The sequence below is a fragment of the Brachyhypopomus gauderio genome, chromosome 9 (genome assembly GCF_052324685.1).
Source record: "Brachyhypopomus gauderio isolate BG-103 chromosome 9, BGAUD_0.2, whole genome shotgun sequence".
Taxonomy (NCBI): domain Eukaryota; kingdom Metazoa; phylum Chordata; class Actinopteri; order Gymnotiformes; family Hypopomidae; genus Brachyhypopomus; species Brachyhypopomus gauderio.
Window position 1 is genome coordinate 13,628,416 of NC_135219.1, and position 21,582 is coordinate 13,649,997.

Below are 21,582 nucleotides of genomic sequence, written 5' to 3' on the forward strand. Positions count from 1 at the left end.
CTGTATGGAGAAGCTTCGACAACCAGCTCGCCAAAGTAACAAAGTAACACTTTAAATGAAGACTTTGTTTGTTTCCAAGTAAACTTTCCTAAGAAACATGTTAATGTTCATTAGGGGGTGTGGGGAAAGTCCCCATCTGTGTGGAGAGAGAAGGCATTACAACAGAGGGGAAATAATGAGGCCCATTCTTCCATTGCATAATTAATGCATGACTTGTTAAATAACTGAAGCGCTAAATGAATGTTGTAATTGGTTGCATGGTAGCCTTACCAGGAACTCCTCTCTCCTCTCTGAAAGTGCTTAGTGTTACAGATAGGCTTAGACTGGACTTCATTAATTATGCATGTCTAGTTTATTGTAATGACGCTGGTATAAAATTTGTGATTTGATAATTACATTTGAACTATTTGAACATTAGTGATAATTTGCATAAACACTGAATATGCAAATAACTGTAACTTTGATATATTGTATTTCCCATAAATATCATAACTTAAATATTTTTTTTGCTATAACGCTATAATGATGCTGTAATGAAGCACAAAGTGTCACGATACAGCCCTGGACCCCTCCCTAGGGGAGGGGTGTTTATGTAGTTTACGTCTAGTAATGTCCATATGTGTATTTCCATGGGTGTGGTTGTATGTGAGTGTGTTCATCGGTCTCACCTGTGGCTCATCTCGTCATCACTCAGGGCTCGCGTAGTTCCTCTATTTAATGTGTGTTTACGCAGTGTCCTGTGCTCGTCTTTGTCCGAGTCTAACGTCCTGAATGTGTGTATGCAAATGTGTGCTGTCTGCGATACTTATTCTGTAATTAAAGTTGGTGAATGCTAAACGCACTCCCCTCGACTCGCGAGACTTCAAAGGGCTAATACACATATCAAGCCACACCCATGTGCGCAAGTGGAAAAAACAGGCATTGCAGGAACTATAACCAAAACATTTTATAAATAACAATATGGTTCTCTCTTCACTGCAGTCTTCTTGCCCGAGCCTGTGGTCAGCAGCCACGTTCCTGGTGACTAACTGGGCAAGAGCATCAGGCATCAAGAACTCCCTCCATGGTACATGCAGCCAGTCACTGTAGCACAGTTAGCTGTTAGCTGTAGCTCACGCACCACTGGAAGACAGCTGAGCACAGTTGGAAAAGACCGTTATCTGCATGGGTCTGTATGCATGACCTAACTCTCTCCTATAATTAGCCAACATTTCTAGGTAGAGAGGATATTGCCCTATTCCTATAGGGCAATATCCATGTAAAGCTGTGTTCAACTGGCTCTGACTGTTGGACACAGCCTTCTTAACCCACCACACCACTGTCATTTCTAAATTATTTCTACATATACTATACAAATATTATTTAATAATGTTATGAACATACTTAGAACACACTCACTTTAATATCACACATACTCGGAACACACTCACTTTAATATCACACATACTCGGAACACACTCACTTTAATATCACACATACTCGGAACACACTCACTTTGATTTCTGGAACCACCACAACTACAACTATAAACACACAAAAAAAAACTCACACAACATGAACAATGTCAGACATCTCTTGAAAAAGCACACCTTTTAACCAAAACTTCAGTAAATGAACAAACTAAACACAAATCATCAAATGGATATCTCATCCGGAGCGAAATCTAAACACTGATGTGAAAAATCCCTCATTGTGATCCCTCACTGTAATCTCTCACTTTGATTCCTCATTACACTCCCTCACTACAATCCTTCACTACGATCCCTCACTGTGATCCTTCACTACGATCCCTCACTATGATCCGTCACTACGATCCCTCACTGTGATCCTTCACTACGATCCCTCACTGTGATCCTTCACTACGATCCCTCACTGTGATCCGTCACTACGATCCCTCATTGCGATCCCTCACTGGGATTCTTCACTGTGATTCCTCACTGCAATCACAGTGGGGAAAAAAATGACAATGAAGGAATTCATCCCAGTACTACAGTCATGCCAGTACTACAGTCATCTCAGGTACTACAGTCATCCCAGTACTACAGTCAACTACAGAGTGATACATACAGTTACAAGGGCTCTGCCCCGCCTCCCTGATACTCAAACCATGATCAACCAAATCATGTGCATTTTGAAACTGCAAATGGAAAGCTTGAGCTGAGTGTGTTTGCAGTTCTGCAGACCTGCTTACAGACTTTACACAGACTTTACAGCTGCGTGACTGCGTGTTCACAACCAGAAGCATTCTTATTACACATGTAAGCTCCTGTAGTGAAACACAATCTGGGCTACAATCCCAAACTGATGATTCATTTATTATTGCCTTTAATTAGAAACAAAATATACCATTAATAAAGTCAAATCGATCACTATTAAATATCTATCACTATCACTTTTTCCAGCACACTCCTATTCCTGTCAGTGTATTTCAAATAGTTTGTTCTAGCAGTACTTGAATCAATCAAATTGTTGCCCACTAGGGTGTGTAGCAAATATTCAGGAAGCATATAAAACCTTTGTGCATACATGACATACATTACATAGCATGCATAGTCCATACTGTATATTTTTTTGAAAAAATATCTTTGAATAAATATTTGTCCACCCTTGTTCTGAGCAACATTTATCAACAGAGATGTGAACCAGCATGTGAACCAAACCTATGCCACACCTTGATCTACAAGAGTTTAAAAACAGATATATTGTGCCTTAGGGTTAGAGGGTGCTTAGTGGATAACTCTGAATGAACATTGATATTTCTTTGTTGACATAATAAATCAGGATTTAATGCAGATATGACGTTTATGCTTTTTGATGGAATTTTCATATCATTGTCACTGCAATATGCTGGACATCAACACCACCAGAACTGTGGGAATTATAACAGGCTGCAGGCAGCTCCCTCCCTCCCTCCCTCCCTCCCTCTCTCCCTCCCTCCCTCCCTCCCTTCCTCTCTCCCTCCCTCTCTCCGTTAGCAGTGGGGAGAGTGGTGCCAGTGTGTTGGAGTCCTGCGGGATTCTGCAGGCTCTGCCAACACTCAGCTGGGATGAAGACATCGCTTCTGTCACAAAGAAAGCACAGAAGTGCGTGTGTTTCCTGACAGCTCATGAAACTGTAGTGCTCAAATTATCACTGAAACGTAATGTCCTCTCCCGTTTGGGTCCTCTACTGCACCGTCCAGCAAACAGCTACAGTGACATCGTCATAACATGAGCGCTGAGACGGTCGTTGGCTCCAGCCTTCACCCTCTCCTCAGTTTCAACAGTCTAGAGCAGAAGATCAGACCTCCGGTCTACAGTAGTGAATCAGACTTCCAGTCTGAAGCAGGGAATCAGGCCTCTTGTTTTGAACAGAGAATCAGACCTCTGCTCCAGGGGAGTGACTCAGGACCCTAGTCAAGAGCAGTTATTCAGACCAGAACATTTGCTTTAACTCTGGACATCAGTTATTCCAGAAGCTCCACTCTGGAAAATGCTTTATATAGGTGCTTTACATCTGTGCTTTTACATGAGTGCTTTTACATTGGTGCTCTACATCAGTGCTTTACATCAGTGATTTAGATCAGTAGTTTAGATTAGTGGTTTACATCAATGTTTTATATTAGTGCTTTAGATCAGTTCTTTAAATCAGTGCTTTAGATCAGTGCTTTTACATGAGTGCTGTGCATCAGTGCTTTTACATCAGTATTTAAGATCAGTACTTTAGATCAGTGCTTTCACATCGGTGCTTTCACATCAGTAGGCACATGAACAATTTCTTTCCCAGTTCCATGTCTCTGCTGAATAAGGATATCACTGTCCTTCCTTGAACTGTAATCACTGCTGAAGTAGCAGACGATGGGCACTACTGTCATGTTTACTCAAGCACACCTTGCACAATTTTACCTTACAAGTCTTTACTTTGCGCTCAGAAATCTGTATACTGTAAATATATGTACTTAAATCTGCACACTGTAAAACTATGTTTAATCTGTGTCCTGCAGTCTGTATATTATTTTACAACACACACACACACACAAACACACACACACCTTGTAAATTTATCCCTAGTGTTACTATGTATAGACTGTAAATTGAGTTGTTGTGCCTGGTGCCTTATGAATCTCACCCATGTCCTGCCAGAATGTCCATCATGGTAGCAGATTCAGTGTACTGCTTACTTCTGGCTTTGAGGGTGATGCTTAAACAAAACACAAAATGTCAATATTTATCAGTAGGATGTACAGAGGGAAGAGGATACAGTGTGTACTTAGCAACACTGTGCTTTTACCCAGCAGCCATTAGTCACTGCACAGCAGCTGTGGTTGCTATCTAATTAGAAGCTAAACAGGATAATGCCAATGGAATAAAGCTCTGTGTTTCCGAGCAGTGGTTTCAGTAGGGAGCTCTGTGGGATGACGGACTCACCACCAGGACATCAGTACTTTACAGGGGAGGGTTGCTGTGCTGCAGTTTCTAATCTCCTGAGCCCCACGCCGGCCACCTGCTGCCTTTTAATACTGATTAGTTCAACAAAAACAACCTCACTATTGCCCCATAAAAGGAAAAAAATTGTTCCTGTCCAAAAAGGAACAAATCTTGTTTTCCACGTCCTCGCCTTCTCTAATCACTATGTTCTTCTGTGAATGAAACGCCACCTCTAAGGTATTACTGTGGAAATGTGGAAAGTTCCAGACTTCAAAGTGTTAAGGGATATCTGGATCATAATGACATGAAAGGTCTGTGAATGTCAGGCATGGCTCATTCACAACCCGGTCTGACTCTTTGTCTCCACAACACTGCTGCCTTATCCAGAGAGAACGGTCTGTTATTATGGTCCGTTCATATTCACCTGCCTACTTACTGCAGTGGAGTTGGAGAAATACTGAAGATGAATCAACATATATCTTGACACGAGCCTTGGGAGAGCCATTTAGGCAGAGTACAGACACTTTCCCCTTTAAGGAGCACACAGAGTCAGTCTTCCTCTGGAAAAAAGAGAAGCTTGTCTAACAGCATGTGGTATCTCACTGCCTCTCCACAGAGGGGGAAGGGCTACCAGCTGCTCTCCACGGCTCTATCATATTAAAACAGGATTTGCTGATTGCATGCAAAAGAGAAGTCAATTAAAAATCAACACATTAATTTTCTGCTGAGCCAAAAAGAACACGTGAAGGCCATGTTTGGATTTTACCATCTTAATAATGGAATCATTTTTTTCTAGCACTCTCCATAGACTTGAAGTGCACATAGTATACAACCACCACAAAAAGCGAAAGGTCTTCATTATCGTAGCAGGAAAAGTATAGTTAAAATGAGCAGAAAGACTGTGAATTTTTAAATCAAGAGACAAAAAGTATGTATTTTCTGAATTAGAATGTGTTGTTTTTTAAAGGAAATGAGTTCCACACATTTGAGAATATAACAGTAAATATGCAGCAGCGTGAAGCAATGTTAGGTGCTAAGTGTTAGATCAGGCACAACACACGTGTGGTATGCATGTTGTTGGAACAGTCTGACAACAAAGCGTTCCTGAGCTCATTCAGTTCTATTACGAACATAAACAACACAGCTAGTGCATGGGGTATGGGGCGTGGGGTATGGGGTATGGGGTATGGGGCGTGGGGAGTGGGAATGGCAGGGGGGCGTGGCCGTGGAGTGTGACACATTGAGGAAATGTTTTTGCTGTTAATGTCACATTTATATTTGCGGTATATCCACAGTTTTATGAATTTGCTCAATGGTTCATCCTCCTTTCTTGTCCTCCTTTACCAGATCATAAACATAAAGTCCACCTTCTCGTAGAAACATATCACCTTCACGGTGTCTGTCTAAAAATGCGGACTGAATAGATCACAAGATAGACTGAACAAATCACATGAAAATGAATCCCAGGTGTACTGAACAAATCACCTGAAATGAATCCCAGATGTACTGACCCAGTCACCTGAAGACAAACACCAAGGATTCCTGAGAAATGGACTTGCCGTGCCACTGAAAGTTTGCTGGCTTGAACCCTGATGAAATCACAGCTGGGAGTCCCAGAATGCAAACATTGCACTTCTGACTGTATGAGAGGGATGGCATGACTCAACATCTGTCAATCACAGTGACACTAGCCAATCATGGATGTCTATTAGCTTGCGCTTTCTGACTAGGGCTGGGTTTCCCAAATGTACACTTTATACATTACATTCGGCTGGTCACAGTGTCTGTGTGAAGAAGAGGCATGATCTAGCCCTCCTCAGAAGAACCAGGAAGTGACTCTTAGAGCTGTACGTTAATGAAAACCTTGATGTAATATAATGTATGTAACAATACATACATGCAATACAATTTTAGCAGTATCTCAGGTGTAGCAGTGTTGCAGGTGTAGCAGTGTCTCAGATATAGGAGTGTCCTGGGTGTAGGAGTGTCTCAGGTGTAACAGTGACTCAGGTTTAATTGTGTCTGTGGTCTCTACCAGATGGGCTATGGACTCTATACCTTATATATATATATATATATATATATATATATATATATATATATATATATATATATATATATATATATATATATACATACAGTGGGGAAAATAAGTATTTAGTCAGTCACCAATTGTGCAAGTTCTCCCACTTAAAAAGATGAGAGAGGCCGGTAATTGACATCATAGGTAGACCTCAACTATGAGAGACAAAATGTGAAAAAAAAATTGAGAAAATCATTTTGCCTGACTTTTAAAGAATTTATTTGCAAATAATGGTGAAAAATAAGTATTTGGTCAATAACAAAAGTTCATCTCAATACTTTGTTGTAGGCTATATCCTCTGTTGGCAATGACAGAGATCAAACGTTTTCTGTAAGTCTTCACAAGGTTGGCACACACTGTTGCTGGTATGTTGGCCCATTCCTCCATGCAGATCTCCTCACGTTTCATCTTCATTGCCCTTGCTGATGGAAGGAGGTTTGCACCCAAAATCTCACAATACATGGCCCCATTCATTCTTTCATGTACACGGACCAGTCGTCCTGGTCCCTTTGCAGAGAAACAGCCCCAAAGCATGATGTTGCCACCCCCATGCTTGACAGTTGGTATGGTGTTCTTTGGATGCAACTCAGCATTCACTGTCCTCCAAACACGACGAGTTGTGTTTTTACCAAATAGTTCTACTTTGGTTTCATCTGACCATATGACATTCTCCCAATACTCTTCTGGAACATCCAAATGCTCTCTAGCAAACTTCAGACGTGCCTGGCTTAAGCAGGGGAACATGTCTGGCACTGCAAGATTTGAGTCCCTGGCGTCATAGTGGGTTGCTGATGGTAGCCTTTGTAACGTTGGTCCCAGCTTTCTGCAGGTCATTCACTAGATCCCCCCTTGTGGTTCTGGGATTTTTCCTCACCGTTCTTGTGATTATTTTGACCCCACGGGCTGAGATCTTGCGTGGGGCCCCAGATCGAGGGAGATTAGTAGTGGTCTTGTAGGTCTTCCATTTTCTGATTATTGCTCCCACAGTAGATTTCTTCACACCAAGCTGCTTGCCTATTGCAGATTCAGTGTTCCCAGCCTACAATTCTGTTTCTGGTGTCCTCCGACAGCTCTTTTGTCTTCACCATAGTGGAGTTTGGAGTGTGACTGTTTGAGGTTGTTGGCAGGTGTCTTTTATACTGTTAATGACTTCAAACTGGTGCCATTAATACAGGTAATGAGTGGGGGAAAGAGGAGCCTCTTAAAAAAGAAGTTACAGGTCTGTGACAGCCAGAAATCTTGCTTGTTTGTAGGTGACCAAATACTTATTTTCTACCATTATTTGCAAATAAATTCTTTAAAAGTCAGACAAAATGATTTTCTCAATTTTTTTTTCACATTTTGTCTCTCATAGTTGAGGTCTACCTATGATGTCAATTACAGGCCTCTCTCATCTTTTTAAGTGGGAGAACTTGCACAATTGGTGACTGACTAAATACTTATTTTCCCCACTGTATATATATATATATTAGGGGTGGGACGCAATCAAAAAAATTAATCGAATTAATCGGAAGCTTTGCAATTAATTAATCGAAATTAATCGCATTTTAATTGCATTTCAGTATTTAACATGAGAAATATTAATTTAAGTTTGAATGATGAATGAATCAATGAACATAATCATAAACCTCAACATCTTGTTTATTTTTCCACCAGTCTACTACGAAGACCAATATATGTGTAGTGTGCAGAAAACAGTTCAGAACATTGGAAATTCTGACCAAAAATGTTGTTTAATTTAGGGAGTTTTGCTCAGGATATTGGAAGAATTTAAGTAAATCAGAAGATGTTTTTTAATACTATTTTAGATGGTAGACTTTCTTTAATTTCCCAGGCCTCTGCCATAGGCATCTTCATAGTGCCTAGAAGTGGTCTTCTGCATGCTCAAAGCAAATGACTGGATCTTCATCATCTATAGATTCATCATCTATAATATGAGCTGTCACACCAAGATCATTCTTGTTGCTAACAGAGGTCCAGTGATCCCCAGTCAGAGCCACATTTGTGGCACTCTTCACAATAACCTGTTTTAATTCTTTCCTCATCATACAGCTGCTGGATTTTCTTCGACATTGTCTTCCTGAGGTGAGTTTCCCAAAACGTTCTTAGTGCCAAGTACTTCTTCTTCTTACGTACGAGGTTCTTACGTACGAGGTTAAGAAGTACTTGGCGCCAGGGGCGAGGCTAGGGTATTTTTAGTGGTGCTAGAGCACCACCGTGAAGTTGCTCAGCACCCCCTGGCTCAACACATTTTTTAAATATTATATTATGCAAAAACCTTGCTCTGCACCTGCGCAATACTTTGGTATTGTGCCTCTGTGAGCACTGGGGGCTGGGCACCCCTAAAGACCAGATCCTAAAATCGCCCCTGCTTGGCGCTAAGAACGTTTTGGGAAACTCACCCCTGGACGGTAGTTCGTAACTTGCATCAGTTGACGCAATTCGCAGCGCTTCTTGTAAGCATTTATCTTCGACCACAGAGAGCGGACAACACAAATAATGTGACGCATCATGTATAAACGCGTGCGGAGTCGCGCGCTACGGCCATTCGCGAAAGTTTAATCCAGTCTTAATGGTCCAATGAAGGTCATTTAAAAATCAGGACGTTTCCTCACAGGATGTGAATTACGGACGTTTGGTCACCCTATCGTACTAGGAATACATTTAGCAGCTAAGTTATCATTACTGACCTGCGCGTTAAGCTGGGCGTACACTGTGCGATTTTTGGCCCATTTTCAGCCGATTTTTCACTCGTTTCGGCTCAATCGCGTGTCGTGCATCGTATAGTTTACACAGGTAAACGAGGAACGATTCACACCTCACGACCAACTCCCGATCAGAAATCGCAGCGTCGCAAGAACATCAAACATGTTTGAAATTCAAATCGCTCCTCGTGAGAGTATCGCACTGTTGAAGCAGCTCCACGAGCCGACTCTCCCTGCGATTTAGTCGTACAGTTTGAGCTGGAGCTGAGTACACAATTTAAAATATCGCACAGTGTACGCCCAGCTTTAGCCGCAACATGTTTTGCGTTGAGGTGGTAACGAAGGGTGGAAGTGCTCCTGTGATAAGCGAACTCCTTCCTACATAAAGTGTAAATAACACTATTTTTGTTTGTACTTCCATCTGAAAGTTTCTTATATTTAAATTTCCCATCCACCAGCGTAGCCTCTTCAGTCATCTCCATCATGCTCATCTTATTGTGCGTCCATATAATCTGTATGCCCGGAACTCGCGCACTGAGAAACATTCCACAGTGCAAAAGTGTCTCGTCCGTTAAATGCGTTAAAATGCGTTAATTTTTTTAGTGCGTTAATTTTCCTGTAATTAATTAATAGAAATTAACGCGTTAAAGTCCCACCACTAATATATATATATATATATATATATATATATATATATATATATATATATATATATATATATATATATATATTTATATATATATATATATATATATATATATATATATATATATATATATATATATATATATATTTTAGTGGTGTCAATTCCAGGTGCCGCGATTAAAAGTCCTCACCAGGATTTTGCTCAAGCTTGCTAGATTTTCTAATTAGCAATCCAGGTACAATTAGTGGAATCAACACAATCCAGGTAGCCTGAGCAAAATATATATATATATATATATATATATATATATATATATATATATATATATATATATATATATATATATATATATATATATATAGCTATGTATGTATATGGTTCTGTTTCAGGACTCTACCTCATTATCATACATAAACCTATGTAGCGTGTTTGATTCTGTTTCAGTACTCTACCTCATCTTCCTCCTGTTATCCTCCCCATCCCATCATGTAGCCCCGCCCCTTCTTTAACACTTTCAGGATATTATACTCTTAAAACAGCACACAAGCCCCACCCTTAATGTCCTCCACAGTGAGCTCAGTGCAGATATCCTGGGCGTGTGCACAGTGAAGTGTTACAGACCCTGGATCAGTGTGGACAAACTCATTAATCACCACACAGACAGACTGCTCACTCAGCCACTCCACTCCCGTCCTGTCCACTCATAAGAGAACGAGAAATGGCAGTGTCACTGCTGTTTCAGCGCGCACACACACACACACACACACACACACACACACCCACCCATGCACGCCCACGGGCATACATGCAGACATATGCATATACTTGCGCGTGCACACACAACCACAGACACAAACATGCACATCCAAAAACAAATGCACACATACACACCCACATACACTCATGCACAAACATACATGCACATACAAACACCACACACACACAAACACACACACATGCACACAGTCACGCGTGCACATACATGAATACATACAGGCTTCATTGAGTTTTTTGGTTTATGTTATCTGGTCCACGAAGGTCTATCCATGGTCACGTCTCACCTCACGAAGCCACATTCAGTGGCACGTTTCCCCACACTTGTCACACGTGTCTTCACCAGAGTCATTTTTAGCCTTTTATGCTATTGTTATTTCCTCAACCCGGATTCCTGGGTTGTCATTATTCAGTGTCTCTGACCGTCCCCTGCAGACACAGTTTACTAGCTGACAAAAAACAACTGTCAGATTTTTTGACAAAAGTCATCAACTTAAAACACTATAACAAACAGTCCTGTGTGTGGCTGATTAAAAATATTAAAAGTGATAAAAAATTATAGCTGAGGTTGTGCTCAAGCGAGGTTCTCTTAGCTCATCTGATAGTAGCTTAGTAAATATTAAGAAGTACCATTAACCTCTTTGTCTTGCATGTAAGCCACTTAATAAGTCGTTCCTAACAGCTCAGTGCAGGAAAACATATATTGGCATATACATATACATGAAACATACACTAGTGATACTGGGGCAAATTCCCACAGCAGGGGAAACGCTGGTATTAATTACTGAATGATGTCACCCCAAAACAACATAGTAAATCATGCAGGCGGTCCTGTGTTATTATCAGCTGTAATAGATGACTGCAGGCTGCTATGACCAACACATCGACTGTGCAACACGACAGGAGCAGCAGATGATTAATGGACAGGACTGGAGGCAGATGCCAGATCTTCTGTTCCTGCATGTGCCTAGGGGGGAGAACACAAGAGCCATTACACACCAATAACCCCAACACAAAAGCACGAGGCTCCACCGTCACATCCAGCCCTGCTAACAGCATTACACACGCAATCGGTAGCATTGGTCTGAAGCCTCGAGCACAGCCGATCACCATCTTCTGTCAGTTATTGTCTGCTGGACATTTTGGCTCACTCACGCTAGATTTGGACGGAGGTGTGCCAGCTGTGTGGAAGACTTTTGAAGGATAAGTGAATGCAGCTCTCAGAGCAGGTGATCTAGGGTAGATCATCTCCATATCAGTGAAAGCATCTCGTACATTTTGGACCTAGTTCCTTAAACAGTCCCTGCTTTGTAATAAATCTTTTCAGAGAGAACAGACAAAAAATAAGCAGCTATACTGTGGAAGGAAATGGTTTCAAGCAGTTTCAACTCCTTTGACAGTGTTATATTGCCCTGAAGGTAATACTCTGGTTGTTGTCATGGTTATGATGCAACAGTGTTGACAGTTTTGACAAAAACAAACTAGCTTGTTTTTTTTCTGCACATCGCTTGGCCACCTGTTATAACTGTATCTCGATACCCTATGGTACACAACTGTTATTACTGTATCTCCATACACCCTACAGTACACACGTTATAACTGTATCTCCAGACACCCTACAGTACACACCTGTTATAACTGAATCTCCAGACACCCTACAGTACACACCTGTTATAACTGTATCTCCAGACTCCCTACAGTACACACCTGTTATAACTGTATCTCATTACACCCTATGGTACACAACTGTTATTACTGTATCTCCATACACCCAATGGTACACACCTGTTATAACTGTATCTCCAGAAACCCTACAGTACACACTTGTTATAATGGTATCTCCAGACACCCTACAGTACACACCTGTTATACCTGTATCTCCATACACCCTACAGTACACACCTGTTATAACTGTATCTCCAGACACCCTACAATACACACCTGTTATAAATGTATTTACATACACCCTGCCACATACACCTTACACAATACACCCTTGCTAGGACACCAGGGTCTGTAAGGTCTATTTTAAACTGGTCTCAAGAGGGAACAATATAATTGATGCAAAATTGTGAATTGCAAGGTTTTGCATCATAAAAGTTAAATATATGAATTTTATATATATATAATAATTTTATATACTTATATATTTTCTCTCTCTCTCTCTCTCTCTCTCTCTCATATGAGAGAGAGAGAGAGAAATTGTAGATCCAGAGAAACAGGACGTTTCGGACAGAGGTCCTTTATCAGCTGTGCAAGAAAAGTGCTTCTTTATATACTGTGTGTATATATAAATCATATGAAATACAGTTTAACTCTCAAAACACTGGCCCATAGCAACCAAAGCACCACTGCACACATAATTCAATAATAATTCAATTCACAATTTGTGACTTTCCAAGTGTGAAGCTGGTTTGGTTGTGTGTACATTTAGTGTGTATGTATGTGTATGTATGTGTGTGCGTATATATATATATATATATATATATATATATATATATATATATATATATATATATATATAGAGAGAGAGAGAGAGAGAGAGAGAGAGATAGAAATATGGTTAAGCACTTTGCACAGCTGATGAAGGACCTCTGTTGGAAGCAACTTGTTTCTTTTTAATACTATGCATCTTACTAAAAAACACTGAGTTGGCTCAAGCAAAACAAAAATGTTTCATATATCCAAAGCAAAAGCATTACAGACCCTCACAGATTAGCCTGTGTCTTATGGAAACAATATTACATTCAACAACATACTGTCCAACAATATAACAGTAAACAGTGATTGCTTTTTGCATCAGCTTTTCACAAAACAGGAGTGTCTATGACAGTCTGTAATGGGTTTTTAAGATATTTGAAACATGTACATACACAATAGAGTGTGAGGGTGGAAGAGTATAAGTGTGAGAGTGTTAGTATAAGTGTAAGAGTATGAGACTGTAAGAGTGTGAGAGTGTAATAGTGTGAGTGTGTAAGAGTGAGTGTGAGAGTGTAAGAGTGAGAATTTGAGAGTTTGAGAGTGTAACAGTATGAGAGTGTAAGAGTATGAGTGTGAGAGTGTAAGAGTGTGATAGTGTAATAGTGTGAGTGTGTAAGAGTGAGTGTGAGAGTGTAAGGGTGTGAGAGTGTGAGTGTGTAAGAGCAGAGGTGGAAAGAGTACTGAAAAATTGTAATCGAGTAAAAGTTTCTTTACTTTGCCTAAATTCTACTCAGAGTAAAAGTAAAATCTCAAAATTTACTCGAGTAAAGGTACAAAATTACTTAATTTAAAATGTAATTTGAGTAAAAGTTACTTAGTTACTTTCAGTTATTTAATGCTAAAAAACGATGAGTCATGAATCAAATTCAGCACAAGTTGATTTAATCGATTTCAAAGTGGATTTAATTAAGTGCACATCCACACTTGCAAAAGATCAGCTGTGCTCAGGAACATACTTCCTCACAGCACAAGGACAATCACAACCTGTACCATAAAGTGCAAACAATTTTCAGTCCTATTGTCCAACCGACAACACTATGCTAGAATAAAGAAGTTTAAATTATAAATTATTCAAAAAATAAAATGCACACAAAATTAAATGCCCACAAGAACGTAAGTTGTTGAGCGGGGGGGGGGGCCTTATTATTGACGTTGAGGCGGCGGGACACCCCCTTTCGCCCCCCCCCCCCCCCCCCCCCCCCCGTGGCACCAGCCCTGAACTGGCAGCAGGCAGAACACTGCGATGAAACAAAAACTCTTCCCAAAATAAACGAAGAACAGATAGTAAAGCAGGGGGACAACTTGAGGTAGGCAAGTAAGCAGCGCAGGAGATAGTTACTCGAATAAGTTGTAGAAAAGCAAGAGAGATAAGAGAGAGCGAGAGAGAGCATAAGGTGGCGAGACACCTAAACACAAGAAACGCAACCAGAGATCACAGAAAAAGGGCTGAGGACGTGAAGGCGAGCCAAAACGATTCAGCAGTGATCCGTTTCACTAAGCTTCCTTAAGAAGCCATAGAGACAGCTAAAACGGATCACTGCTGATTGCGCCTGGAGAGTCTAGGACTGACTCGGGTGCCTCTAGTGTTGTTAGGAGGAGCGGCAGCCGATCCAGCCCTGACAACGCAATTGACTTTCAGTTCCGGGACTCAGAATTTTACATTTCTGCCCACATTTAATTTTTCACCATCAATATTTTTTTACTCAGTAATGTGAGGGGGATCGAAAGTAGCAAAGCAAAACTACTTGGGTCAAAATTTACTTGAGTAAAAGTAAAAATTACATATTGTCACGTTGAGGACCCCGGCCCCTCCCTTTTGGGCGTGTGTTTACGTTGTCCACGTGCATCATCTGCGTCTGTGGAACTACGTGGTAGTGGTTATGTCCTGTGATAATATGTCTCACCTGTGGCTAGTCTCGTAATCACGTGGGGCTAATGTGGTTTGTCTATTTAATGTGCGCTCGCGCAGTGACCTGTGCTCGTCGTTGTCTAATGTTTACACGTCTCAGTGTTTTACGTGCGCTATACGCGCTTTATTCGTATTAAAAGTAAAGTGACGTTTGCTGCCAAAAAGGATTTTGTGTCTCGTCCTTGATGCCGCACCCATCGTCACAGAACGACGAGCCGTTTTCGAGACACCAAGAACAATGCCAGGCTACACAACCCGGCCAAAGAAGAGCCAGCGCCCCAGCAAGCGGCATCACCGCGCTCCTTCCTCGCCACCGCGCCATGAAGCCACGCCAACCCTGGAACAGCTGGAACAGGACCCAGTCTGCGCGTTCCAGCAGTCTTCAGCACGGGAAACGCCCGACCCCGAGATAGCGGAAATGATCCGCGAGGGGGCGGTACGGACATGGCAAGAGCGACAGAGAAAACCTCCTCCATCCCGCGCTCTCTCTCCTCTGCGGGTGGGCTCCTACGTGTTCTGCGCCACAGACACTACCCCAGAGAGCGAGTTTGGGGAGGAGGTCTCTGAGGAGGAGGGTGATGCGGAGGAGGATGACCTCCCTCCTTCCGTGTGCCCATCTCTCACCGCAGAGGACGGTGGGGAAGGGGAGGAGGACTATCCCCCGTCGGTGAGGGATGCGTCCACCGTCGACTACGGTGAAGAGGAGGAGGAGGAATCGAAAGAAGAGGACTACCTCCCTCTGCCCGTAGGTCCCTCTCCCACCGTAGAGGAAGGCGGGGAAGAAGGGGAGGAGGACTACCCTCCATCCGTGTGCTCGGGTGGCTCCGGGCGCACGGACGACGGGTCCTACACGGAGGAGGAAGAGGACGAGAGTCCACCCCCTTCGGAGCTCTCTGCCGGGACGGTGAAGAGGAGGAGGAGTCCAGAGGCAGGCTCATCCCCCAAGCGCTCCCCAGCTAGCGACATGGACTGTTCCCGGGGTGGCAGCTCGGAGCAGCCCATGAGCTGGAGCCGTGGCAGTGAGGAGGCGATGGAAGAAGAGGAAGCCGCTCCCACTGCCGGGTCCAGAGGGAGATTGCAGGGCGAAGAGGGACTCCCATACGGTCCACCGAGGGGAGGGACTAGCCGCGCTGCACCTGGCGCGTCCGCCAGCCGCGCTGCGCCCGGTGGAGGGTTTGCAGCGAGGGCAGGAGGAGCACCGCCCACCGCAGCGCCTGCAGCACCAGCAGCTCCCGGTCTCTCTCCCCTCATCGCTCTCCTCCTGGCACACAGCCTGGCGCCACTGTCGTGTGTGTCTGTCCCAGTGTTTGTGAGTCTTCCCATATGTGTACCTAATCCCTTTTTCCCTTTCATGCCTCTATGTTTCAGTGTACCAGTCTGTGTGTTTGTTTCTGTCCCGTTGAATGTGTCTAGCGTCTTTTCCCCGGTCTTCCCAGGGAGGGTGTTCTAGGCGGTTCGTGGCGGACGCTTCGCCGAGGGCGGTCACCTCCCAGACGCAGGACGTCGGATCCGCCGGATCTGCCCATCGTTGTGGGTTCGGGGCACTCGGTCCTGTTGGCACCCCGGGACGGGTAGTGCCCTTGGAGGGGGCGTCTGTCACATTGAGGACCCCGGCCCCTCCCTTTTGGGCGTGTGTTTACGTTGTCCACGTGCATTGTCTAAGTCTGTGGAACTACGTGGTAGTGGTTATGTCCTGTGATAATATGTCTCACCTGTGGGTCGTCTTGTAATCACATGGGGCTAATGTGGTTTGTCTATTTAATGTGCGCTCACGCAGTGTCCTGTGCTTGTCGTTGTCTAATGTTTACGCGTCTCTGTGTTTATTCAGTGTTTTACGTGCGCTATACGCGCTTTATTCGTATTAAAAGTAAAGTGACGTTTGTTGCCAAAAAGGATTGTTTGTCTCGTCCTTGACGCCGTACCCATCGTCACACATATTTGAAAAACTACTCAGAAAATTACAAATTACTCATAAAAAGTACTCAATTACAGTAACGTGAGTAAATATAATTCATTACTTTCCACCCCTGTGTAAGAGTGTGTGAGAGTGTGAGAGTATGAGTGTGAGAGTGTGAGAGTGTAAGAGGGTGAGAGTGTAAGAGTGTAAGAGCGAGCGTGAGAGTGTAATAGTGTAAGAGTGTGAGAGTGTGGTCTGAGTTCCTTCCTGTGAAATAAGCGCATCATCCATGTCAGTGTTGCCTACAGAGGGAAACAGGAGTTTGGTGAAGAGGAACACATGAGACCTGCTTGGTCCTGCTGGCTGTAAGATGGACCTGTCTTTGTTCTGACAGCATCTACTCATTTCCGCCTTTGAGGGACTCTTCCCTAGGACTGTAAACGAGCTTAATTGGCTGTTATTTAGATAATGAAACTCGTGTATTCACGCAGAGAAGGAGTTCCCACTCATTGTATTTATAAAGAGCAGTAAAATATCATGTGTCTTACACATAGAAATGTCTTACACCTGCAGAACTCTCATTTAGAAATTCAGCTGAAGTGACTAAAAAGACATTATGCTTCCTGTGAATGTTAGTGCCATCAAATGCCACTCAAGGTAGTGTATTACTAGAACATGTGCCCGCTCCCCTTCAATTTCCAACACCTTAGGCAAATTGAATATGACATACCTGTTTAACACTTAACCCTGGAACTGTAGCCACTTAGTTGAATGCAGCATGAAATAATGAGTAGTCTAGGTGAGAACTGAGATTATCCGCAGTGATAAAGCCCTCTGACTCTAACACTGACCATCACTTCTTGCAACTGTCAAGCAGGGATTAGGTGTTAGTGTTCAGGAATTAGGTGTTAGTGTTCAGGGACTGGGTGTTAGTGTTCAGTGATTAGGTATTAGTGTTCAGAAATTAGGTGTTAGTGTTTAGGAATTTGGTGTCCAGGGATTTAGTGCTAGTGACCTGGATTCTAAATAAATTCGATTTCTCCCTTTACACCATGTATGATGAGGTTTTCTACAAGCCTCACAGGAGTTAAGCTTACTACATTAGCAGCTTTTGAAACCTGTTACAATAGGTTAATATCCTGGTTAATTAAGTACAGGTGTACATATCTTAAATTATCTGTAAAAGAAGAAATCATAATTTCTCAACTGTATAGAAAACCAAACAAAACATCACGTGAATTCAGTTCATTGAGTTAAATAAATGTTGGTCTATAAATTTATGAGATAATTGGCTACGACTCCAAAATAAATCTGCACATGTCCAAATGACATAATAACTCAGAGTAAAAGTGGGAAGCCATGGACATTAAGGAGATTTGAAAGATAAACCCAGATGTTTGTTCGGTCTGCACAAGGAGCATGTACATTGTTACATCAGTGTGTTCTGAACTGTTCTGAGCGTGCACGTGCCCTTCTGCAGCAGTGTGTTCTGGTGTTCTGAACCGTTCTGAGCATGCACGTGCCCTTCTGCATCAGCGCGTTCTGAACCGTTCTGAGCGTGCATGTGCCCTTCTGCAGCAGTATGTTCTGGTGTTCTGAACCGTTCTGAGCGTGCACGTGCCCTTCTGTAGCAGTGTGTTCTGAACCGTTCTGAGCGTGCACGTGCCCTTCTGTAGCAGTGTGTTCTGAACCGTTCTGAGCGTGCACGTGCCCTTCTGCAGCAGCGCATTCTGAACCGTTCTGAGCGTGCACATGCCCTTCTGCAGCAGTGTGTTCTGAACCGTTCTGAGCGTGCACGTGCCCTTCTGCAGCAGCGCATTCTGAACCGTTTTGAGCGTGCACGTGCCATTCTGCAGCAGTGTGTTCTGGTGTTCTGAACCGTTCTGAGCGTGCACGTGCCCTTCTGTATCAGCGCGTTCTAAACCATTCTGAGCGTGCACGTGCCCTTCTGCAGCAGTGTGTTCTGAGAGTACCATGAGCCCATGAGCTCCACTCTGCACCTCCACTGCCTGGTGCTCCAGAGAGGAGTTACCATGGCAACGTGGCCGACAGGAAGTACCAACCCAAATTATTCTGAAGGTCATACCTGTGCACTCAAATAAAGAGTGAGAAATGATGCAATTTGAAGATTTGGTTACTCGTAGTGCCTGCCACATTGAGTTATTTTTCTTAATAAGAGCATTTATTTATCTCCGGGGGGGGGGGGGGGGGGGGGGGTGGTCAAGAGTTGCAAAGAACTCAATCATAATTGAGAGTATCCAATTATGAAATATGAATGAGGTTTGTGTTGTAACAGAGTTGCAACTGTTTTGGTCTGTTCAAAGAGATGTACACATAAGGGAGTCATATAAATACCCAAATCATTTAAAGAGCAGCGTTCCTCAGTGAAGCTGGAACACAGCCGATTGTTTTTCTATGAAACCTCCAGCGTCTGCATCAGTGCAGGTGATGGAGCCGCTGTCCTGGGGCACATTAGGTTTACTCCATTAGCTCAGCACTGCATGTAGGACTGCACAGCACCTCTACAACATGCTGATGAGCACCAGTGTGTGTGTGTGTGTGTGTGTGTGTGTGTGTGTGTGTGTGTGTGTGTGTGCGCGTGTGTGTGTGTGTATGTGTGTGTGTGTGTGTGTGTGTGTGTGTATGTGTGTGTGTGTGTGTGTGTGTGTGTGTGTGTGTGTGTGTGTGTGTGTGTGTGTGTGTGTAATGCTGAGTGAAAAGGAAGAAGAAAGAAAGACAGAGAGAGATGGAGAGAGAGAGGGAGAGAGAGAGAAGAGAGAGGGAGAGAGATGGAGAGAGGGAAAGATGAGGAGAGGGAGAAAGAGAGAGAGAGATGGATAGAGAGAGAGAAAGAAAGAGAGTGAGAGAGAGAAGAATGAGAGAGTGAGAAAGTGAGAGGGAGATTGAGAGAGAAAGGAAGAGAGAGAATGAAAGAGAGGGAGAGTGAAAGAGAGGGTGATAAAGAAGTGCTGTTGACATTTCAAAGGCAAGACTCTACCAGAGACTGTGGTTTATACAGTGCCCTTAGTTATTACAGCACATTTTAAACAGATACATATGGACAAATTTCACAATTTTGTTTGCACAAAAAATATCACATTTGATGTGTGATGTTGCCACATTATTGAACTCTTTAACAAGCCATGTTTATCATTTTCTCCTCTCGTGGGCCGCTTAAGAGCAAAATGTTGACAATGGTGATTTACTAAATATTAAATACTGTACTGCACTGTATTTAAATAACATCACAGGTATGTGTGACATCTGTGACTTCTAAACATTCTCTCCAATTTCCAAACATTCAAGCGTCCCCATATTTTAAAACCTCAAAGGTTAAACCTTAAAGAGCTCATCCTTTAGCACTGCCGGCATTGTGAGGTGTGATCAGCCCACCCAGGGCTGTCATTAAATAAATGACCTGTGTTCTATGTGCCCTGTGTTCACTGAGCAGACCTTCAGATTCCATGCAGATCATCCACCACACTGTTCGTCTGTGATCAGTTTCAGTACACATCGCCAAGTGGACACTGGTTGGATGAGGGACCATTTTCAGCAGTGACACTCAATGTCATGACAGTGGGTGTTGAGCAAGTGCAGCTTCATCAGATGGAGATGTAAGGGCTGTGTGTGTGTCAGGCTCCTGCATGTCAGCCTCACCGCCACGTGGACTGGTCGGCCACCCCAGAATACCCATCCTGTGGTCAGAAACTGACTACTGGTGAGAAAGTGAAAAAGTATTAAATAGCTCCCCTGCAGGAACTGTCAATAGCGTCTGCAGACCAACTCCTCACAACACGATTACACTACTATTGTGATTATAATCACTATTGTGATTATATTAAATGTATAATGCAGTGTGTGTGTGTGTGTGTGTGCGTGCGTGCGTGCGTGCGTGCGTGTGTGTGTGACATGAAAGCTGGAAACTTGTACTGGAGGCACCTTTCTAATTAATACAGAAGTCCATGTATAACTGGCCACCTTCGGGATTTCAGATCTAGGGTAACCCTCAGATGAGGACCCACTACACCCATTTTCAGTTATAGGCAAGTTCTCATATTGCTCAGTCATTTTAACGTTAGAGCTTTGAATGCCATGTACATAAAATAGCCATATGTTACATTAAAATAAGTGCAATATATGGCAAATATGCAACCCCCACTGTGCAGTATCCACCAGGAAACATCCAGACTTCTGCAAACTCCTCCGTAAACTTTACATTTTATTAACACTTATTTGACACTACATACCTTATAACTTAAGCCTTGTACATCTGTAAAATTGCTAGTCTGTATATTCTGTATTCTTTTTTCCTTCTTTGTTGTTTATTTAAAGTTTTATACACACACTGGACAGGTCTGCACTGCATTCTACATGACAATAAAGAATCTGAATGACTGTCTTAGTATAGGCCTTAACATGAATGGACTTGTAAACATTGAATATGTGATTGATAACTGGGAAACACCCAACACAGGGAGCACAGACGTGCAGGTTCATTTAGTCTTTAATCAGACATGCCACAGGTGTGCAGGTTAGTTTAGTCTTTAATCAGACGTGCCACAGGTGTGCAGGTTTGTTTAGTCTATAATCAGACATGCCACAGGTGTGCAGATTTGTGTAGTCTTTACTCAGACATGCCACAGGTGTGCAGATTTGTGTAGTCTTTACTCAGACATGCCAT